At 39.5% G+C, this 24,046-nt stretch overlaps 1 protein-coding gene and 1 pseudogene across 1 annotated transcript in view; one reads left to right on the forward strand and one right to left on the reverse strand.

Moving 5' to 3' along the window:
• The window catches only part of RP2 (RP2 activator of ARL3 GTPase), a 166,786-nt gene that overhangs the window by 16,413 nt on the left and 126,327 nt on the right, over nt 1–24,046 (forward strand).
• On the reverse strand, nt 13,154–14,530 carry LOC128654069 (probable mitochondrial glutathione transporter SLC25A39; annotated as a pseudogene).

Genomic DNA, 24,046 nt, shown 5'->3' on the forward strand with positions numbered 1-24,046 from the left:
TCTATAAGAGTCCCCAAGAATGGAACTCTTGTGAGAGGAAAGAGAGAACTCTTCTTTTCGTTCACTTTCCATCCATGCGACCTTAGAAATGCCAGAACTAACTCTGTATGAGACTTGGCAGTTTGAAAGCTTGAAGCTTGTATTAGAATGTCGTCTAGGTACGGAGCTACCGAAATCCCTTGCGGTCTTAGTACCGCCAGAAGGGCACCCAGAACCTTTGTGAAGATTCTTGGAGCCGTAGCCAATCCGAATGGAAGAGCTACAAACTGGTAGTGCCTGTCTAAGAAGGCAAACCTTAGATACCGGTGATGATCTTTGTGGATCGGAATGTGAAGGTAAGCATCCTTTAAATCCACAGTGGTCATGTACTGACCCTCTTGGATCATGGGCAAAATTGTCCGAATAGTTTCCATTTTGAACGATGGAACTCTTAGGAATTTGTTTAGAATCTTTAAATCTAAGATTGGCCTGAAAGTTCCCTCTTTTTTGGGAACCACAAACAGGTTTGAGTAGAACCCTTGTCCTTGTTCCGACCGCGGAACCGGATGGATCACTCCCATTAATAACAGATCTTGTACGCAGCGTAGAAACGCTTCTTTCTTTATCTGGTTTGTTGACAACCTTGACAGATGAAATCTCCCTCTTGGGGGAGATAATTTGAAGTCTAGAAGGTATCCCTGAGATATGATCTCTAGTGCCCAGGGATCCTGAACATCTCTTGCCCAGGCCTGGGCGAAGAGAGAGAGTCTGCCCCCCACTAGATCCGGTCCCGGATCGGGGGCTCTCGGTTCATGCTGTCTTTGGGGCAGCAGCAGGTTTCCTGGCCTGCTTGCTCTTGTTCCAGGCCTGGTTAGGCTTCCAGCCTTGCCTGTAACGAGCAACAGCTCCTTCCTGTTTTGGTGCAGTGGAGGTTGATGCTGCTCCTGTTTTGAAATTCCGAAAGGGACGAAAATTAGACTGTCTAGCCTTAGCTTTGGCTTTGTCTTGGGGTAGGGCGTGGCCCTTACCTCCTGTAATGTCAGCGATAATTTCTTTCAAACCGGGCCCAAATAAAGACTGCCCCTTGAAAGGTATATTAAGTAATTTGGACTTAGAAGTAACATCTGCTGACCAGGATTTTAGCCACAGCGCCCTACGTGCCTGTATGGCGAATCCTGAGTTCTTAGCCGTAAGTTTGGTTAAATGTACTACGGCCTCCGAAATGAAAGAATTAGCTAGTTTAAGGACTCTAAGCCTGTCCGTAATGTCGTCTAGCGTAGATGAACTAAGGTTCTCTTCCAGCGACTCAATCCAAAATGCTGCCGCAGCCGTAATCGGCGCGATACATGCAAGGGGTTGCAATATAAAACCTTGTTGAACAAACATTTTCTTAAGGTAACCCTCTAATTTTTTATCCATTGGATCTGAGAAAGCACAGCTATCCTCCACCGGGATAGTGGTACGCTTAGCTAAAGTAGAAACTGCTCCCTCCACCTTGGGGACCGTTTGCCATAAGTCCCGAGTGGTGGCGTCTATTGGAAACATCTTTCTAAATATTGGAGGGGGTGAGAACGGCACACCGGGTCTATCCCACTCCTTAGTAACAATTTCAGTTAGTCTCTTAGGTATAGGAAAAACTTCAGTACTCGCCGGTACCGCAAAGTATTTATCCAACCTGCACAGTTTCTCTGGTATTGCAACGGTGTTACAATCGTTGAGAGCTGCTAAGACCTCCCCTAGTAATACACGGAGGTTCTCCAATTTAAATTTAAAATTTGAAATATCTGAGTCCAATCTGTTTGGATCAGAACCGTCACCCACAGAATGAAGCTCTCCGTCCTCATGCTCTGCGAGCTGTGACGCAGTATCAGACATGGCCCTAGCATTGTCAGCGCACTCTGTTCTCACCCCAGAGTGATCACGCTTGCCTCTTAGTTCTGGTAATTTAGACAAAACTTCAGTCATAACAGTAGCCATATCTTGTAATGTTATCTGTAATGGCCGCCCAGATGTACTAGGCGCCATAATATCACGCACCTCCCGGGCGGGAGATGCAGGTACTGCCGCGTGAGGCGAGTTAGTCGGCATAACTCTCCCCTCGCTGTTTGGTGAAATTTGTTCACATTGTACAGATTGACTTTTATTTAAAGTAGCATCAATACAGTTAGTACATAAATTTCTATTGGGCTCCACCTTGGCATTGGAACAAATGACACAGATATCTTCCTCTGAGTCAGACATGTTTAACACACTAGCAAAAAACTTACAACTTGGTTATAATCTTTTTTAGCAAAAACGTACTGTGCCTCAAAGAGGTACTAAACGATTAAATGACAGTTGAATAATGAACTGAAAAACAGTTATAGCATCAAACTTTAAAACAACACAACTTTTAGCAAAGGTTTGTTCCCATTAGTAAAATAACAATAATTAAATTTGACATAAAAAATACAAAGCAACGTTTTTATTCACAGTCACTATAAGAATTCTCACAGCTCTGCTGAGAGAATTTACCTCCCTTCAAAGAAGTTTGAAGACCCCTGAGATCTGTCAGAGATGAACCGGATCATGCAGGAAATATAAAAGTAACTGACTGGAATTTTTTGATGCGTAGCAAAGAGCGCCAAAAACGGCCCCTCCCTCTCCCACACAGCAGTGAAGAGAAACGAAACTGTCACAAATAAAAGCAAAAAAGGCTGCCAAGTGGAAAATAATGCCCAAATATTTATTCACACAGTACCTCAGCAATGTAAACGATTCTACATTCCAGCAAAAACGTTTAACATGATAAATAGTTATTAAAAGGATTAGTGACCTTTAACAGAGTAGTTCCGGTGAAATACCATCCCCAGAATACTGAAGTGTATACATACATGTCATTTTAACGGTATGGCAGGATTTTCTCATCAATTCCATTCAGAAAATAAAAACTGCTACATACCTCAATGCAGATTCATCTGCCCGCTGTCCCCTGATCTGAAGCCTTTACCTCCCTCAGATGGCCGAGAACAGCAATATGATCTTAACAACTCCGGTTAAAATCATAGTAAAAAAACTCTGGCAGATTCTTCCTCAAACTCTGCCAGAGAAATAATAACACGCTCCGGTGCTATTGTAAAATAACAAACTTTTGATTGAAGTCATAAAAACTAAGTATAATCACCATAGTCCTCTCACACATCCTATCTAGTCGTTGGGTGCAAGAGAATGACTGGGACTGACGTAGAGGGGAGGAGCTATATGCAGCTCTGCTGGGTGAATCCTCTTGCATTTCCTGTTGGGGAGGAGTTATATCCCAGAAGTAATGATGACCCGTGGACTGATCACACATAACAGAAGAAAAGGTGGTTATTCTGAAACGGTGTAAATTGAACCATTGTAAACCGAAGTCCACCTGTGTGTGTGTGTGTGTGTGTGTGTGTGTGTATATGTGTGTATATGTGTGTATATGTATGTATGTGTGTGTGTGTGTGTGTGTATATGTATGTGTATATATATATATATATATATATATATATATATATATATATATATATATATATATATATATATATATGTGTGTGTATATATATATAATATATATTCTCAGTTAGCCCTCAGGGGTTAGGTTCCAGAAGGAATAGTTGTAAATTGAAACCTAGTTTATATTGTAAGTCAGTGGGAAGTGAGGGAGTTAGGTTCCAGGTCCCTCTCAAAATTGTCATAAGTAACACCTAATACATTATTTTCAAAGCTTTGAAATGAAGACTTTAAATGCTAAACAGCATTATAAACCTAATAAAATAATCACACAACACAGACTTCACTTGCATTTTTCTACAAACAATTCTTTCTATGCATTCCAATCTGGACTGATTTATTAGGAAGATCTTGGCTTTGCTGCAACACAAGCGGACAGCTACACCTACTGGCTATTTTAATAAATGCACTGCTTCTCAATGCTTTTCAATCGCAGTCACATGACTGGAAAAAAAGGTTGTTATTCTGAAATGGTGTAAATTGAACCGTTGTAAAAAGAGGGCCACCTGTATGTATGTATGTATGTATATCTCGTTTACTTTCAACTTGTAATACCAGCGCAATTTAACCTGCTTGCAAATGATTGTGAAACCCTGATATTGCTTGCGTGCGAACGTTTGCTCTCCACACAAGGGGCTCCATGTACTAAGCAGTCAGCGAGCTACCCGCAACAAATCTCGCGTCAAAACTCGCAAACTGATATGTACAAAGCCGTCAATTATGTTAAAACTCGCATCTTTAAAATTGCGAGCGTACTTATCCGCCAAACCTCGCTACCGCTCCATTTTTCACTGTAATTAGACACATTTGACCACCAACTCGCCAAAAAACGAATGTACTAAAAAATCTATTTGTCCGCTCGCTACAATTTCCGCTCCCACCTCGCTATTTTTGCCTCGCCACCTTTTAGGTGGCGGGCAAGGTACAAAACAATAGGAAAGTCAATCTAGACGCCAGTCTAGACATATATAAAAGGCAGTAATATCAGCATTGTACTTACAGCATAACTGGCGTCTAATTTGTCTCTCATTTCCATGTACATAAATTGCGCCCAATTTGTCGACTGTAATTAAAGAGTAATCTATTTAAATTTGTATTGTTAGTTGTCAATCTTTATAATTATTTTTATATTAATATTTATATATTATCAGATCCAGATGAAGCCATATCCAAATTGTAAATAAATATTACAAAAATAACGCTCTGTTATCACTCTTCAAAAAATTTTGAACAATAATAAAGTTGTTTAGATAAGTTGAACTTTTATAGGAGCAAAATTCTATTCCCGCGACTACTATGATGTTCGTGACACCTTGCATGTCACGTGTTAATAATTGGCCAGACAATTCAACTGAAAGTTAAGTACCATCAGCTTAGTCGCGGCGAGCGAGGCGTCAAATTTATCAACAATCCGCAACTGCTCGCGGCGGGCTAGACTTGTCTATTTATTGGGGGAATATTAGTACATAGCGACAGCGGACACCATTTCGCCCGCGGCGAGTAACGGCGAGTTTATCCGCGTCTACAATGACGGATGAATTGACGGCTTAGTACATGGAGCCCATAATCTAGCCCTAAATGGGTAGCAATGAGCTGTCCAGGACCTTACCGGTTTAGCCACAATTTCTGCAAGAGACAGAGTAAAGAGAGCCCTCAGCATGACAGAAATTACACGTGACTGTGTTGGAATTACATGGGACTGTGTTGCAATACATGGGAAAGGAACAGCTGTCAGATTCATGCCTCTCTGTTTCAGGGCCAGGCCATATTTATATTTTTTTGTCTTTATTGATTTTAAATCAAGGTAACAAGATCTCAATAAAATGAATGTAATCTAATGACCAATATTTCCTAACAAATAATGCTATATAGTACAAACTTATAAGGATGTGACTTACTTTCAACAAAATATTTATTCTACTTGTCTTTAATCTTACCACCTTCTACTTCAAGATCTATTGTACTGTTGCCAGTTACTTCAAGGAACTACAAAAGTGTTCTTTTTTTAAAGTTTCTTGAATAATGGGTATCAAGCAGATGAAGATTATGAAGTAGGACTGGGAGTGAGAAAGGACATGGGGGGGGGGGGAGAGGGAGGAGAAGCGGGTGGGGTGGATGGAGGGTCTCGCTTTCCCTTTTCATAGCCCCCAAGTGGAGATTGTTTGTACGTGTGGGTGACTGGGGGAGGAATTGTGTTGTGTTTAGCTGCAAATCTACCCTTTTTGTATGCAGATTTCTGTTGGTCTCAGTAAAACCTATTCATATGCAAAAGTCCATCCTTTGCCTCTTATAGTTCCATATTCTAATTCTGAAAGTTCCTCTGTTCTGTTTATTCATATTTGCATAGTGTGTGGTAGAGGAGCAGGACCCATTTTATGGTTGCTGGTGGTGTCCAGGTTGGTGAGGTCCAGTGTATGCATTATGTATTTATTTTTTATTAAGTGGTACTATTCTGATAATGATTAGATGGAGATCCCCATGCCACTAACACAAATATTTGGGAATAAAGGACTTTCTGTTTTAAGAATTCTCACACTACAATAAAAACATTATCTAAAATATATAGACGTTATCTATTTTATTTTTAAATAAGACATTTTAGTAAAAAGGAAAGTGGAACCTGCGTTCACAACTGACAAAAGTGTGTGTGTATAGTATATGGTTTAGCTATTAATTTGTTTTTGTAGAAACTAGTGAGGGATATGTGTAATATCTCCATAAAGATAGGAGCAATAAATAATATTATAATAGGATCCTTTTTTTTTATTATTTTTTTTTTTATAGTGACTCCTGAGAATTGTCAAACCTACCCGTGAAGGTGGAAAGAGATGGCTAGACAATTCTCTCTCTCTCTCTCTCTCTCTCTCTCTCTCTCTCTCTCTCTCTCTCTCTCTCTCTCTCTCTCTCTCTCTCTCTCTCTCTCTCTCTCTCTCTCTCTCTCTCTCTCTCTCTCTCTCTCTCTCTCTCTCTCTCTCTCTCTCTCTCTCTCTCTCTCTCTCTCTCTCTCTCTCTCTCTCTCTCTCTCTCTCTCTCTCTCTCTCTCTCTCTCTCTCTCTCTCTCTCTCTCTCTCTCTCTCTCTCTCTCTCTCTCTCTCTTTCTCTCTTTTTTCTCTCTCTTTTTTCTCTCTCTTTTTTCTCTCTCTTTTTTCTCTCTCTTTCTCTCTTTCTTTCTCTCTCTCTTTCTCTCTCTTTTTTCTCTCTCTTTTTTCTCTCTCTTTTTTCTCTCTCTTTTTTCTCTTTTTTCTCTCTTTTTTCTGTCTTTTTTCTCTCTTTTTTCTCTCTTTTTTTTCTCTCTCTTTTTCTCTCTCTCTTTTTTCTCTCTCTTTTTTCTCTCTCTTTTTTCTCTCTCTTTTTTCTCTCTCTTTTTTCTCTCTCTTTTTTCTCTCTCTTTTTTCTCTCTCTTTTTTCTCTCTCTTTTTTCTCTCTATTTTTTCTCTCTCTTTTTTCTCTCTCTTTTTTCTCTCTCTTTTTTCTCTCTCTTTTTTCTCTCTCTTTTTTCTCTCTCTTTTTTCTCTCTCTTTTTTCTCTCTCTTTTTTCTCTCTCTTTTTTCTCTCTCTTTTTTCTCTCTCTTTTTTCTCTCTCTTTTTTCTCTCTCTTTTTTCTCTCTCTTTTTTCTCTCTCTTTTTTCTCTCTCTTTTTTCTCTCTCTTTTTTCTCTCTCTTTTTTCTCTCTCTTTTTTCTCTCTCTTTTTTCTCTCTCTTTTTTCTCTCTCTTTTTTCTCTCTCTTTTTTCTCTCTCTTTTTTCTCTCTCTTTTTTCTCTCTCTTTTTTCTCTCTCTTTTTTCTCTCTCTTTTTTCTCTCTCTTTTTTCTCTCTCTCTTTCTTTTTCTTTCTTTCTTATACCATTGTGTCACTGTCCCAAACCCACACAATAACATTCCTATAACATACTCTGGGAAATTGTTACTGAAGGTATTGGTTTCCCAGGGGTTGTATTTCTCCAAAAAGCCCACAATCATATTTGTATAACTAGTGGCATATTTGGTCCCCACAACTTTGTCACTTCTTTGGAGGAATATTTATTGCCGAAAATAATGCATTGGGTGAGCCAATGACGAGGTATAAATGTGCAGCCACCAATCACCAGCTAGCTCCCACTAATGCATTGCTGGAGGGTTCGCTACGCTACAGAAAATATTTTACTGGGAGAGATGGGTTTAATACACTACATCAAAATGGGTTATAAGAGGGGAAAGTGGGGTCATACAGTATGATCATTTGGATGTGGGAAGGGCAAGGGGGCTGGTGGGCAGGCTATGTTGCTAGTCTTGCAGTCATGACACTATATAGGAAGCACAGTTATGGTGACCAGCCTAAACGTTGTTGTAGTTTGTTTTTCATAATAACAATATATTATTTATTATTTTGCAATAAACATTTATTTTCCCATCTAACTCCTTAACTCCTTTCTGCCGGTACTTATTTGTTACATTGGAACCAATTTCCGATGTAAACAAATAAGTAAAACCTTTAAATTGCGCAATATTACATGCGATCGTGTGATTTCAGTGATGGGATCGGGTTGGGGGGGGAGTGCATATGACGCTAGGCACGTCCTCCAGTCCAAGATCCCAGTTTGGAAGCCATAGCTGCTTCAGTAAAACAGAACGGCTAGGACGTTCCATTCCGTCCTAACGGCTCTAAAGCCCAGCGTGGTTAGGACGGCATGGAAGACCCTAACGGCGATAAGGGGTTAAAGCCCTTTTATTTGGCACATCTCTTATTGTAACAATTTCTTTTACCACAATTCTTTAGTGTTCTCGGTATAACCCTTCGTTTTTAGCATGTTTTCAGAACTAGTAATATTGCCCACTTTTAATGTTAAAATAGAATAAAATCCAAACTGGCATTTGGGGTGTGGGTATGTTTATTCACGCCCACACTGTTTAAACAGGTGAATTTAACAAGCATACATTGGGGGTGGTCTCTGGTGCATCATAAACTCCTATTATCAAAATAATTAATTTTTAGTCTTTTTTTTAGGGGGAAATTACATTTTTACAGTTTTGTAATCCATATAAAATAAATATTTCAAGATAAAACTAGCATTATGGTTGCTTATGATCTTTGGTTGCTGTAATTCCTCTGTCTTCTGTGTATTTTACCGAAACTAGGAATATTCATCGTTTGGTTTAGTGAAACCTTGCTGCTTGCAGGTATTTGTGGATTGCTATGACATTAGGAATGCTGCTGGTCTGCCCACAGCTCTGAGACAGTGAATGTTACCTTTGTGCTGGGTGATAACCAGAGAACATAATATATGCTTTTCATATGAAGGAGTTCAGTGAAGCTTTAGTCGGAGAGCGGAAGGACAGGAACCCAAACTTATTGACTAAGTGCATGTTTACTTATGCCTTCAGCACGATTAATATGACAGGATCATCTTTAGACAGTCACTTAAAGGGACATTAAATAAAAACAAAAAATCCTGGTAAAATATTTAAAGTAACACTCAATACAGTAGAATTGCATAATTAACACGTGCGTAATAAAAAGACAATGCAATAACACTTGCTCTGAATTTCAACTAAGCAGTAGATTTTTTTTTTTAAATTTAGTTTTCCTCCATTTGTCGGCCCCCTGTATCATGACAGCCATAAGCCAATCACTGACTAGTATACATATACCTTATGAGCTTGTGCACATGCTTAGTAGGAGCTGATTCCTCTAAAATTGTGTATATAAAAAGAATGTGCAAAATTTGATAATAGAAGTAAATTGGAAAGTCTCTTAAAACTGCATGCTCTATCTGAATCATTAAAGTTTAACTTTATTATCCCTTTAATCATGTACAGTAAAACAATTGTCATTTTGCTTTTCCTATAATTTAACTTCTGAATATTATAGACTTTTCACTGCCCCTAAATAGACTATAGTGAATACTGCAGTCATCAAAACTGTAACCCAGCTACATATAAAACAGTGATTACTTAGATCAGTGCAGGAGCACTGCTTAGAAAGCTAGTGATGACACAGCTCTACTGACTCTTTAAAGGGACACTGAACCCAATTTGTTTCTTTTGTGATTGATAGAGCATGCAAGTTTAAGCAACTTTCTAATTTACTCCTATTATCAAATTTTCTTCATTCTCTTGGTATTTTTATTTAAAATGCAAGAATGTAAATTTAGATGCCGGCCCATTTTTTGTGAACAACCTGTGTTGTTCTTGCTGATTGGTGGATACATTCACCCACCAATAAACAAGTGCTGTCCAGAGGTTTAAACAAAAAAAAATAGATGATGCCTTTTTCAAATAAAGATAGCAAGAGAACGAAGAAAAATTGATCATAAGAGTAAATTAGAAAGTTGCTTAAAATTGCATGCTCTATCTGAATCACGAAAGAAAAAAAATTGGGTTCAGTGTCCCTTTAAGTAGGTTCAGTATCTTAATGTGCATATATGTACATACCTGCAAATATGTGTGTCTGTATGAAAGGAAAAGGAGCTTGTGTATTAAAAGGGAGATAAAAGGGAAAAAATAAAATGTTAGCTCATTTTGTTATTGCACTATTATTTATTATATTACTTTGTACTTAACCCCAGAAGACACATAAGTAGGTAAGCTCTGGACAATCAGTCTGGTCTGGAGCTGAATAGAATATGTGAGTAGTTGGTAATCATTGTCTGTATTTAGCTCAGGATCACTGTGTATTGTGATCTAGAGTTATGGGTTTAACTACTTTGCTAGGATTAAACTCCCATGTACAAGCAGGAATAGTGCAATAAGACAATGCTCTAACCATTAGAATTTTTTTTATTGCATTTTTATGTCCATTTATGTTTTTGTATATTTCTCTCATCATGTTGCTCATTATTTATCCACAAGTTGGCATCTGTAGAGTGATTAGTTAAGGCGTTGGCTACAGTGTTGCATTAAAAAAAAGTCCCTGTTGATTTTGTGTTGTAATTTTGCCAAGATGTTACAGTGATTTCTGTATTCTGCTATAGAGGAAGTGTATAATGCTGCCAATGATCTAAAGTATAACAACATTTGTAACTGGATATTTAAATATATTTACAGCATTGGTCTGCTATTTGGTTGCATTTTATGACATCTTTCCTATTGTGTAGCATTGTCCAGATTAAGTTGATCCATTAAACTACAACCAAGCATTTTTTAAGGCTTGGTGCCTTGTGAAAGGAAGGTATGTTGGAAAAATATATTGTATGTCAGAGTTTCAAAATCCTAGATGTCAGTTAACAAATTTAGGAGCCTGAAATGTTTGAATAACCATATGTCTATCAGAAAAGTCTAAAGCTGCAAACATAACTAGAGAACTTGAGCTAAAGTAGACTGGCTTCCAATCACAGGCCTATACCAGTGACAGTGGGTATTTAGCCATGAAAGAACACACTTTGATTCTGTTCAGCACCTGGTTCCTACACTGTCCATTTCTGTCCAGGGATCTGGAGCTGCATGGAGTAAAAAATGAGGCAGAGATACCGTGAAAACGAGGGCTGAGTTTCATTTTATTTATATTCTACACAAACATGTTATGAAACATGCTTTGTAGATGATCCATTTATATAGCCCATATGTATAGTTTTGCTTATTTTGTAATAACATTGTGCTGATTTTCAGACTCCTAACCAAGCCCCAAAGTTTTAGATGTATACTGATGTCTACAGACTCCTACTTGCCACTGTTTGCATAATGGGTCTTTTCATATGCAGGGGAGGGGGGTCTGCTCTCAGCCCCTTTCAGTGGATGTTCCAGCAGAACCTTAACAAAAGTGCTAAATTGGGAGCATTACATTTTGCTACTATGATTCTGGAAATTCAGCCCTAGTAATACAGTTTGCAATCCCTACTTTGGATCATTGCTGACACAACAGAAATACAACAGTCTATACTACAATATATGTTAAAAAAAAAACAAGAAATAGATCTATATATAGAATGGGAAGTGAGTAATGATAGTGATGGAGATTAACAGGTTGAACTTCCCGTTGTAAATGAAATACGTTGATATGTGTAAATGTTAGCTGCATAACGTTAAAAGGGAAGTGAATACATTTTTCTTTGTGACAGTGTGGATGTAAGGGGAACTGAGATCTGAGCTTCTAGATAAAGAAATATATAAATGTGGGGATTGCAGATCAGGTTTATAGATTAGGTGTGAAAATAAGATAGAGGTGAATGGGAAAAGAATGCTGTGTAACAAACTAGAAAATTCATGTAAAATCTATAAACTTAAAAAGGGCAGTCATTTTAATTATAAAAATCTGAGGGGGGGGCATAGTCCTGTAGCTCTGACAATATTACCTATATATCCTTAAATGGCCGCTCAGTTTTACTTACAATTACACATAAAAGGTGACCAACATTGGGGACATACTCTACCAAGCTTCTACTCCAAAAATGACACTGGGATGAAAACCTCAAGTCTCCATGGCGCTTTAGGCTGAAATCGTTTAAGAGCGGCCATCTTGCCATTCCTGGGAGGATCCGTCAGCCTAAGTGAGAAAGGGTGCTATTCCCGCAAGGGCAACTAAAACGAACACAGTGGATAATGCAGCAAACGAAGACACCTCGATGTGAGTAAATACACTGTGCTGACAGACCAAAGAAGTGGCCTCTTGATATCCCAACGCATTGTACCCAGACCGGGACTTACCTGGCCTAACCAATTAGAAGCTGAGCAGTGCACGCTGCGACAGAATCGCGGAGCCTTCTCCAGCCACAACACTCTGCCTCACACAGGAGGGTGACTATCCACTATTGAGAAGAACATCTAAAGAGGAGAGATTCATACTGCACCCTACATGTCAGCTACGGGAAAGCAGTAAGATAGCTACACAAAAAATATACTTTAAGCCATCGTAAACCTCACTATACCTGCAGCTTACGAACAGCAAATCACATTGATAGGTTGGCCGTCACATCTACAACGTACAAGGCAGGGAAACTACCTACCCTGCTTCCTACCTATAGAACTATGGATAATATAGCTTATGCTGCCCAAGTGGAGTTCCTGATACCGGAGAAACTTAGGGACCAGAGACATTTTTGGCTACTGATAAAGCCATCTTCCTGGAGATATTACCCAATGGCACTGTGTGATCTGATAGAGGGTTGAAACAGATTTCCCTCTGATCTCTCATATAGACTAGACAAGAAGATGGAACTCTCTTTGGCATATCTCTCTCTGCACTTGGCTTGGAGATCTGGTATAGGTTGAGGGCAGCTGAGAGACCATACCTGTAATCGCATCTGATCTGGGATTGGTTGAGATTTTGCCTGAAGTACCATCACTCTCTACGGTCTACATATTTGGCATAATCCTACTGAATTGTTTGATAATACCATTTTAATGTTTAGTGCTAAATATTATGATGGACTCGCACCGGAACTCTAACCTAGCACAGAACCCTACTTCTAAGGACAATTCATGTAAATGTATTTTGGGGATCCAGCTTTAGTGTATTTTAATTCCTATAGTACTATTTTGTTAATTTTATTCCCCCCCCCCCCCATTTACGGCTTACTAGGTAATCATAGGAAAATGCATCCTATGGAAACCCTATTTCTCTTTAATTGTCCCCCCCTGAAATCCGTACCAATTCTAGATAACATGTTAAGGGTCCATGAGAGGCTGGGTTTACTATTTACGTTTCTTATATACAAAATGTCCAATGTCTAAAGTTGGTCCCATATATTTATCAGCCACATTTTATGTTATACTAAATCTGAGTTGTTTTTTCTGAATTATATATATTATATATTTATAAATTTGTATTTATTTATTTTTTTAAATCTGGAGTTCCGTGGTTTGAATTACAGGTGATTGCTGATTTCTATAAAATCGGTGATTGACTGGCAGAATGTCCTATTGAAGTTTTCTAGAGCTTGGACTCAAAGCTTTTTTCTTTAGTGCTATTAGCTACATCACAATCCAGACCAGCTAGTTTTAGAGCACAGCATTTACCATGACTACCTTGTAGTACAGATCGCATAGCTCGACCAATTCTCTGTTTGTTATAAATCACTGGTTCTGCACCTTCTCCATGTTCTGTTGTTGGAAGAAGTTCTTTCCAAATTCATAAGAGCTGATCATGATAGCACAGGCTGGGGCCACCTTAATAACTCGAGGGAGAAACCCTGCAAATAATCCCCTGGTTCCAGACTCTTTGATCCTGCGCATGGCTACCCAGGATGTAGACCTCTGCTTTCTGGAAGCACCTGTCTCTGTCACCAAGTTCTATCTGCCTCTGCGTCTTCACCACATCAAAAGGCAAAGTGAGAATAGCAGCGACAGTTCCAGGGCACTACAGGATTCATTCAGTCTGCTTTTCAGCAACTCGTAATTAAACCAGTACAGTGCAGAAAATGGGACATCTCTTAACACAGTTGGTCCCCAACCCTTCCAAAGAGAGCGCCACCCATCCTGAGAGACTGCAGAGCGCAGACAGGCACCCAGCTCTATGTAAGACAGCTGGCGAGACTGTTGTTTAGTTCGGATCAACTCCAGAGGGCTGATAACTGTGACTGCTCCCAATCGAGCAAGTGCTCCAGCAATGAGAGGTATGTGGCTACCCTGGTATCCAAGTCGGTATCTCATGAAATCTCGCAGCTGTTCGTAGCATGTGAAGTATATAATTGTGGCAGGTATGGCCATAACCAGTGTGGGTGGGAGCCTGCTCCATAAAGATTTTAACCCTTCATGGCGTGTGATCTTCACAAATGCATCCACTGTGCCGTGGAAGTGTGTGGGGGTTCGGTACAAAGTGCTGCAAGCAGTGGCATGTTGGCACACAAACAAGTGATCCATCAGTCCATTGCAGTACAGAAAGCAACGCCATTTGGGGTGGCGCAGGGTAGGTGTCCAAGGTAGAGACTTTATAGAGAACGCTTTAGAGAAGGGCTTTCTCTGTGCCTGCAGCCTTATCTTTACTACATCCAGTGGTGTAACAAAGAAAGAGGTAATGAGAGCTCCTGTACCAGAGGCCAGAATCTGCTGTAGCGGTGTAATGCCCCCAGGCTGGAAACAAGGCTCCTCCACAGCCATACCTGGTGCCTAGCAAGGGTTCAGATGCCCCCTTGATTGGATGACAAGTGACACTTAGAGGCATTCCGAGGATGGCATCGGCTCCGCCCGAATATCTTGGGCCTCGGCTCCCGGGGGCCACATGCTGCTCCAGCAGCTCTGAGCCGGGATCTGGGTTTACTATTTAATACTCCATTTACTGTATACATTTAGTTGAAGGTTATGTACAACTTTATATATTGTTTAAAATATTATAAAACGAGGTACTGCATTGTTTGTTTTTAAAATTCACCATACAAACTACCCCATCTTGTGACCGCCCTATGTCCTTGGATATTACATGTTTCTACAATAACTCCTTAAGATTGTCATATCTTGCAATACTTATGCTGTTTCATAGTATCTGGATATTCTGTGACACAATACGTTTGACAATTGTAACATATTGAATGTCTATATTTCTTACATACCTCAATTATATATACAGTATCCCACAAAAGTGATGACACCCCTCACATTTTTGTAAATATTTTATTATATATTTTCATGTGACAACACTGAAGAAATGACACTTTGCTACAATGTAAAGTAGTGAGTGTACAGCCTGTATAACAGTGTAAAATTACTCGACACACAGCCATTAATGTCTAAGCCATTGGCAACAAAAGTAAGTACACCCCTAAGTGGAAATGTCCAAATTGGACCCAATTAGCCATTTTACCTACCCGGTGTCATGTGACTCGTTAGTGTTACAAGGTCTCAGGTGTGAATGGTGAGCAGGTGTGTTAAATTTGGTGTTATTGATCTCACACTCTATCATACTGGTCACTGGAAGTTCAACATGGCACCTCATGGTAAAGCACTCTAAGGATCTGAAAAAAAAGAATTGTTGCTCTACATGAAGATGGCCTAGGCTATAAGAAGATTGCTAAGACCTTGAAATTGAGCTGCAGCATGGTGGGCAAGACCATACAGCGGTTTCACAGGACAGGTTCCACTCAGAACAGGCCTCGCCATGGTCGACCAAAGAAGTTGAGTGCACATGCTCAGTGTCATATCCAGAGGTTGTCTTTGGGAAATAGATGTATGAGTACTGCCAGCATTGCTGCAGAGATTGAAGGAGTGGGGGATCAGCCTGTAAGTGCTCAGACCATATGCTGCACACTGCATCAAATTGGTCTTCATGGCAGTTGTCCCAGAAGGCAGCCTCTTCTAAAGATGATGCACAAGAAAGCATGCAGTTTGCTGAAGACAAGCTGACTAAGGACATGGATTACTGGAACCATGTCCTGTGGTCCGATGAGACCAAAATAAACTTACTTGGTTCAGATGGTGTCAAGTGTGTGTGTGGTGGCAATCAGGTGAGGAGTACAAAGACAAGTGTGTCTTGCCTACAGTCAAGCATGGTGGTGGGAGTGTCATGGTCTGGGCCTGCATGAGTGCGGCCGGCACTGGGGACCTACAGTTCATTGAGGGAACCATGAATGCCAACATGTACTGTGACATACTGAAGCAGAGCATGATCCCCTCCCTTCGGAGACTGGGACGTAGGGCAGTATTCCAACATAACAACCCCAAACACACTTCCAAGATGACCACTGACTTGCTAAAGAAGCTGAGGGTAAAGGTGATGGACTGGCCAAGCATGTCTCCAGACCTAAACCCTATTGAGCATATGTGGAGCATCCACAAACGGAAGTTGGGGAGCGCAAGGTCTCTAACATCCACCAGCTCCGTGATGTCATCATGGAGGCGTGGAGGATGACTCCAGTGGCAACCTGTGAAGGTCTGGAGAACTCCATGCCCAAGAGGGTTAAGGCAGTGCTGGAAGATAATGGTGGCCACACAAAATATTGACACTTTGGGCCCAATTTGGACATTTCCACTTAGGGGTGTACTCACTTTTGTTACCAACGGTTTAGACATTAATGACTGTGTGTTGAGTTATTTTGAGGGGACAGCAAATTTACACTGTTATACAGGCTGTACACTCACTACTTTTAGCAAAGTGTCATTTCTTCAGTGTTGTCACATGAAAAGATATAATAAAATATTTACATAAATGTGAGGGTTGTACTCACTTATGTGGGATACTGTATATAAAAATCTGAAAGGCACATTATAGTGTAGTGTTTTTCAACTCCTGTCCTTAAGTACCTCTAACAGTCAAGATTTTCACATATCTTAACTAAAGCACCAGTGAAATAATCAGTTGATGGGTGAGAGCAGGTTAGTAATAGTAACCATAGTTACTGATCAGCTGATTATTTTACCTGTGCTTTAATTAAAATATCATGAAACTCTGGCCTGTTAGGGGCACTTGAGGGCTGTGGCTGAAAAACACTGATCTAGTCCATATGAAATTAAGCATGATTTAAGAGAATTCTAATGTTTAACCCCTTAACGACCAGCGACATACCCTGTACGTCGCTGCAGTCCTGGACTTCTCTCTGCCGTGATCTCGCTATTCAAGTGGGGCACTGCAGAAATAGATTTGCAGAGTTACCGAAGCAGAGAGGGCAACTCTGTGGCCCTCTCTGCATCGGACAGCGATGGTGCCGGAGGTGGGAGTGTAAGAAGGGAGGCGGGTGGGCGACCCACTGTTGGAGGAGGTGGGAGGAGGGCGGGAGTGCGTGGGACTGCTCGGCCATGCTACAGGGTATAGAAAAAAACAAAACTGCGTCATTGAGGGGGAAGGAGGGAGTAGGGTCAATGAGGGGGATCCCATGTGGGATCCGTTAACAGAAAGGATCCGTTAACAGAAAGGACAGCTGCCAGTGCCTAAGATGATGGCAAATAGGTAGAGGGGGAGGGTTAGAGAACTTTTTTTGGGGGGGGGGGGATCAGGGAGGTTGGGGGGTTAGGGGAGAACCTACACTGCAGCAAATATATTTTTTTAAAAAAGGCTTTTATTTTCATACTGGCAGACTTTCCGCCAGTTCTTAAGATGGCGGTGACAATTGTAAGGTGGGGGAGGGAATTGGAGCTGTTTGAGGGGGGTCAAGGAGAGATCAGGAGGTGGGATGTGGGAGGCTGATCTCAACACTAAAGCTAAAATTAACCCTACAAGCTACCTAATAAACCCCTTCACTGCTGGACATAATACAAATGTTGTGCGCAGCGGAATTTAGGGGCCTTTTAATTACCAAAAAGCAATGCCAAAGCATATATGTCTGCTATTTCTGAACAAAGGGGATCCCAGAGAAGCATTTGCAACCATTTGTGCCATAATTGCACCAGCTGTTTGTAAATAATTTTTATTTGATCGCATTTGGCGGTGAAATTGTGGCATAAAATATACCAAAATTGGGCTAGATCAATACTTTGGGTTGTCTAATAAATATATATATAATATATTTTTTTTTTCAACATAATATAAATATGTAAAATGTGAGGCTTACAGGATAACAAGTGTACTTTATTTTCGTTGTGACTGACCTTTACATACTGTATTGTATTGTAGATCATTGCTGCACTGTCAGTTATTTTTGTAGATTTTGTAACTCTTTTTGATGATGTCTGTATTTTGTATACGCGTTGCCTCAAAAAAAATAAAAAGGAAAAAGGTTTGGAGCTTGAAGGACATTTTATAATAGCCATAACTTAGTAACTGCCAGGATTATTTTACATTATTTATTTTCTTAGTAAATCTGGTAATGCGTATGCATGACTAGGTATGTGATTTGCTGCTACTTGTAAAGGGTCTCTAGATATCTTGATTTAAGAAATGTTTTACTACTTTCAAACCCAAATTACTGTGTAAAGGGCTATTCTATTCTTTCACTATAAAGATCAAACCTTTAGATCAGGGGTGCTCAGCCTTGGTGCTCCAGAGGTTTTGGAAGTACATTTCCCATGATGCTCACTGAGCGTCAGCTGGCAGAGCTTCATGGGAAATGTACTTCCAAAACCTCTGGAGCATAAAGGCTCAGCACCCCTGCTTTAGATGACCATGGCATGCATTGTTTAAAATAAGAGTTCTCATATTTAAAGAACTTGATAGGAAAATGTTGTGCGTTAGATACTAAAATTATTTACCAGTATATAATCCTATTTGGTTCAATGTGTGAGGGATGTGTCACAAACGAATACACACATATGGGATTTGAGCATACATTGTTGTTTGCACATCTGCAGTTAAATAGTTTGGGGGAAGCCCTGCGCTCTTCTCTTACCTTTTAGAGCTGATTCAGCTTAGTTAGTAATAGGGATAGACCGATATCGTTTTTTCATGGCCAATACCGATTATTGACCATCTTACAGGCCGATAACAGGGGCCAATATTCTGTACATTTAAAGTTTTGAAAAATCAACACAATTTCTACACAAATCTGGTATGAACTGAACATGCTTATTAAAATGTTAAACATTAAAAGTTAACAACTGGGAAAAATAAGGTGCTTGAAAATTAATTTATTAAATGGCTTCCCAAAACACAGAAAAATTGCATAAATCCCTTTTTTAAACTGTACACTGATATAAAATAAGTCACTACTGCAAAGCTGGACACTACACAATTTCTTCAGTACTCCCAGTTAAAGGGACAGTCTACACCTATAACAACCTTAGCCCTTAGCTACGATCTTTTGCTGGCAATTGTATTGAACCCCTGCATCCATATTTTCACTTATTCACTCACCCACATTTTCTCGAAAGAAGTTTATATTTCATGATTCAAGTATGGCTGCCAAACTCCTCCCAATAGTTTTCTCCTCCTACCTTATCAAGTGGTTCTCCTTCCCTATAACACTCGTGCACGGAGCACCTAGCGACGTCATAGGACTCTAACACGCATGCTCGTAGAGATGCAGCTCGAAACCGGAAGTCTATCAGCGTTATCTGAGCAAACCCAAAAGCGCTCCCTTTTTTTTTGCGATTCCTCCGTTGAAGCTATTCTAACACTCTGAAGTACTTCTGATATTTGAATGCAGCACAAACATAGAGATAAAGTTTGGTTCCGGATAGTTGGTTTCCAGTGATGTTGCGCATGCGCGAAGCACTGAAAGCGCAATACAGTATTTTAATCGGTGATCAATTTTCTATTGGACAGTTGAAAATAAGAGAGTGGGTGATGTATTAGGTAGGTGGAGCGGAGCGGCCATTTCTTACCATTGGAATATAACTTGTCATTGAGAACAACTCTGGATGTGTAGATGACTCAATATGGTTGCAGGGGTGAGTAATGAAAATCAGAAAATAATCTAACGGATGGACTAAGGTTGTTATAAGTGTAGACTGTCCCTTTAAGTAGAAAAACATTATACTGCAGAAAGCATAACATTTCAGCATGTTCTCCTGTTAAAGGGCTTCTGTTTTTTTCATATATTGCTGCCACTTCACTAAAAACACTCTCACTTGGTACACTTTACAGATAAGGGTTAAAAGTAAAAGTAAAAAAAAAAAAAAAAAAGACATGCTGGAATATCAGTGCTAGATTTATTTATTTGCTTTAATTTTTAATATGCTCATATTTACTGGATTGCAAATACCTTCCCTGGTACTGAGGAGTGGACTATAGGTTTCTTTATTATGTCATTTATGGGCAATTTTATACATATGTAACGGCACCACCTAATGGTAAGAGCATTGTTATCCACTGCTAGAGAATATTGATACTAGTCTCCTATACTGCACTGCTTTCTACTCAAGGTTTGTTGTTGTGGACATTTCATTGATGTGCCTGATGCCCATGAAAGGGGAAAATAAAATATTTCAATAAAAAAAATCGTCAAATATAGTAGCTTTTAGTGAAATGTTTTGCCAATATGTAAAATTTATCAGAATGCAACAAATAATGTTCTATTTGTGACAGCAATTAGCAAGCAGACTGATTTTATGTATTGCTGACCCCTTTGAGCAAATCAAAAGTAATTTAGCTCTGTGTACTTCGGGGAAACTATGTAGCTTTAAGTGCCACTTAAAGGGACAGTATACTGAAAAATAGTTTTCCCCCTGATGTGTTTACAATTGCTTTTTTACCAACTGCAGAGTAAAAAAATTATGAAAATTGGCTTTTTAAGTTTTTTTTGTGTATATTAAAGCTCTGATTTTGTATTTTGAAGCCACAACCTAATAAAATGGGTTGAGCTTGTAGGTATAATCAGATCTCATTACTGTATCACATTGTGTACATATACATGTTTGTTTATCTTATATCTGTCCATAAAACAATCACCAGTACTTGGAGAGAACAATGGAAAATCATCATTGTATTACCTTATCTCTGCTATATCTCACTGGGAGTGTAATTTATTCTGCTGGCTGTGTTTACAAAGCTTATCTATAGCTTGGACCTGCGGCCACAAACTTTCAGAATAGGTGGGGACACCACTTGCTAAATCAACTATTTCAAATGCCAATATAAGGGTAAAGGAGCTACTTGTAAACAATTTAATACACCCCAGCAGGTAAAGTGGATCATTGGGAACAAATTAAAGGGGAGAACATTTTTGAGTAAACTGTCCCTTTAAAGATCACATTTTACAAATCATATATGTTTGTTTATGCAAGTCTATTTACAGGCCAGCCATTGTTGGTATGGTAGTTGGTAACTGAGCTCCCAGGAACACCTAGGATTGGACTCTGTTATCAATTTTATTTATTATTAGATGTTATTATATGTCCAGCTTATATGTGCTATGGAGGATTTGTGTCACTTAAAACTACATAGCTTCCCTGAAGTACACAGAGCTAAATTACTTTTGATTCGCTCCATATCGGTAAGTTTCTGGCCGATACCGATATTTCAGAAATTCCAAATATTTGCCCTAATATGAAACAGGGATTTAAACCCACAGACATACATTCATTTTTAATCTCCATCTACCGACATCTCAACCTGCAAAAATGAATTTCAGGGAGGTGCCAACCTCACTATAGTACCTCACTATAGTATTACACTGTATGTGACAACATCACTATAGTACCTCACTGTACCACCTCTGTATAGTACCTCACTGTACCACCTCTGTATAGTACCTCACTGTACCACCTCTGTATAGTACCTCACTGTACCACCTCACTATAGCACTTCACTGTACCACCTCACTATATAGTACCTCACTGTACCTCCTCACTATAGTACCTTGTTGTACCGCCTCACTATAGTACCTCGTTGTACTTCCTCACTATAGTACCTTGTTGTACCTCCTCACTATAGTACCTTGTTGTACCTCCTCACTATAGTACCTTGTTGTACCTCCTCACTATAGTACCTTGTTGTACCTCCTCACTATAGTACCTTGTTGTACCTCCTCACTATAGTACCTTGTTGTACCTCCTCACTATATAGTACCTTGTTGTACCTCCTCACTATATAGTACCTTGTTGTACCTCCTCACTATATAGTACCTCGTTGTACCTCCTCACTATATAGTACCTCGTTGTACCTCCTCACTATATAGTACCTCGTTGTACCTCCTCACTATATAGTACCTCGTTGTACCTCCTCACTATATAGTACCTCGTTGTACCTCGTTGTACCTCCTCACTATATAGTACCTCGTTGTACCTCCTCACTATATAGTACCTCGTTGTACCTCTTTGTACCTCCTCACTATATAGTACCTCGTTGTACCTCCTCACTATATAGTACCTCGTTGTACCTCCTCACTATATAGTACCTCGTTGTACCTCCTCACTATATAGTACCTCGTTGTACCTCCTCACTATATAGTACCTCGTTGTACCTCCTCACTATATAGTACCTCGTTGTACCTCCTCACTATATAGTACCTCGTTGTACCTCCTCACTATATAGTACCTCGTTGTACCTCCTCACTATATAGTACCTCGTTGTACCTCCTCACTATATAGTACCTCGTTGTACCTCCTCACTATATAGTACCTCGTTGTACCTCCTCACTATATAGTACCTCGTTGTACCTCCTCACTATATAGTACCTCGTTGTACCTCCTCACTATATAGTACCTCGTTGTACCTCCTCACTGTATAGTACCTCGTTGTACCTCCTCACTGTATAGTACCTCGTTGTACCACCTGCACTGTATAGTACCTCGTTGTACCACCTGCTCTGTATAGTACCTCGTTGTACCACCTGCTCTGTATAGTACCTCACTGTGCCTCCTGCTCTGTGTAGTACCTCACTGGGCCTCCTCACTGCAGTACCTCACTGGGCCTCCTGCTCTGTGTAGTACCTCACTGTACCCCCCCCCCCCCTGTGTAGTACCTCACTGTACCCCCCCCCACTATTGTACTTCACTGTACCCCCTTATTCAGATTTCCTCAGTGCTCTGATGAAATAGTTGAAAATGTTATCACAAAAAGTATGCAAGAAAAATGAATACACATATAAATAAAAAGACAAGATGACCTTGCATATATAAATATATATTACCATCTTATAGCTATAAAGTATGGGAGTCTGCACATCTCACCTATATCAGGTCTGATATGTCTTACACTGCATTAGAGTTCAGGAAGGGGGAAAAAGTCTAGAGAGGAACACAGTAACTATTTAAATTGAGCTATAACGGAACAGTGACACCTTCAGGTAGAAATGAAAAGTGCAGGCACAAATTAGATTTTCTCTGGCACCACTCTTTCCAGGATGTTGTGTTTAGTTTGCGGGTGTCAGGGAGCAGCTTTTTCAATGCGGGAGACTTCCGGGAGAGTTGGGATGTCTGCATCTAATAGCTAAATATATTCATGCCTAAACTAACTAGTATGCCCACTCATATTACATAGAACACTTTTCCTATGATTGATGCAAAACTGATATTCCACCCTAAGAGAGTAAATGATTAGAAAGGCAGGGTGGGGAGGGGGAACACTAGTTCCCTAATAGATAACAGTATTAACCCAAGTTGCCTTAGAAAGAAGTGTAACAAAATTCAGATGCATTTTACAGTAAAATGTAGCAAATTAAATAATTAATATACAATACAACATGATTAAACTTTAAATTAATTAAATATGTTATGGGTTGTTAAATCAAAGATAAATCAGTTTCTTCATATGCATCAGACATCTAATTTTAGATCTCATGCCACTCCTATTTCCCAGAATTATCCACCCTTTACAAATAGGATGTAGCATCAATTTTGAACTGAAGCCTTAAAGGACCAGTCAACACAGTAGATTTGCATAATCAACAAATGCAATATAACAAGTCAATGCAATAGCACTTAGTTTGAACTTCAAATACATAGTAGATTTTTTGTTTTTCTGACAATTTTAAAAGTTATGTCTATTTCCACTCCCCCTCTACCATGTAACAGCCAATCACAAATGCATATACTCTTATTCTGTGAATTCTTGCACATGCTCAGTAGGAGCTGGTGACTTACAAAAGTTTAAATGTAAAAAGACTCTGCACTTTTTTTAATGTAATTAATTTGGAAAGTTGTTTAAAATTGCATGCTCTATCTGAATAATGAAAGTTTAATTTTGACTTAAGTGTTCCTTTAAGGGAGTTGAATAATCGAGGAGGCATCTGGAATGTTTGTTGAAATTTAGACATTTATGTCCTCATTAAGACTGTGAAGAAATGGATTTATTTAATGGTAACACTAAATTTGGTTTTATATGTATGTTCTGA

Source organism: Bombina bombina, chromosome 3, assembly GCF_027579735.1.
Source record: "Bombina bombina isolate aBomBom1 chromosome 3, aBomBom1.pri, whole genome shotgun sequence".
NCBI lineage: Eukaryota > Metazoa > Chordata > Amphibia > Anura > Bombinatoridae > Bombina > Bombina bombina.